Here is a 954-nt window from a genome sequence, read left to right on the forward strand (position 1 = left end):
TGCTGTCGGGTTTGGCACAATAACCGACATGTGTTATCACAGCCAATAGGGCAGACATTCATCATGTGTATCTTCTAATTGCTTGCTTGCTTTGTTTACTTGAGTTTGCCTAATTGTATAACATGCTTACTTGCTTCTTGAACTACTTGTTGTGTATGAATATTATCTGTGTTTTACTTGTTTGCATTAATTGTGATTGACTGGTGCTTAGGAGGTTAGGTAGGCGGTGGCGATGGGATCGCATGGAGGTTAGGATGACGACGGCTGTGGGATACAATGGTGTTATTAGTATTACTTAGAATTTCCCTAAGTTTAGATGACCCAATTTATGGTTTAAGTTCTTTACTTATTTATATCGTTAAGCTTGAATATCCGTATGTGATGTGAAATTCTAGTATTGCCTTTGGCGTCCCGGGGCCTTACATCTTACATCATTGGGCACTGTTACCATACTGAGAACCTCCGGTTCTCATTCCATAATTTGTTGTTGTTTTTCAGATGCATGTCGTAATCTACTTCGGTGAGATTGCGGATATGGTGACTGTTCATACCCTGGGTCGAGCTGTCCGACCCGGGATGTTCTACCAACAAAGCGATCGACCTCTTCAGGTCAGGATGATATGACCTCTTCTCAAAGAGCTCGGCCGAACTACCAGGAAAGCCCAATAAAGGGCCCAAACAGAGGAATACGACCCAAATCCAAGGGCAGCTCAAGCCTATAGAGATAAAGGCGGTTCCCTTAAAGATAAGATGACCTCGCTCGAAGATAAAGATAAGATAAGACAACTAACTTATCTTATCTAAGAAAGGTTGCTCTACACCATTATAAATACACTGGAGCACCCAGGTATAACTCATACTCTAATTCTACTAAAAACCTGCTTAATACCCTTGCTAACTTAAGCATCGGAGTCCCTTGCAGGTACCCCCACCCTCTGGTGATGAAGGATCAGC

This window comes from Arachis duranensis, unplaced genomic scaffold (genome assembly GCF_000817695.3).
Source record: "Arachis duranensis cultivar V14167 unplaced genomic scaffold, aradu.V14167.gnm2.J7QH unplaced_Scaffold_354585, whole genome shotgun sequence".
Classification (NCBI taxonomy): domain Eukaryota; kingdom Viridiplantae; phylum Streptophyta; class Magnoliopsida; order Fabales; family Fabaceae; genus Arachis; species Arachis duranensis.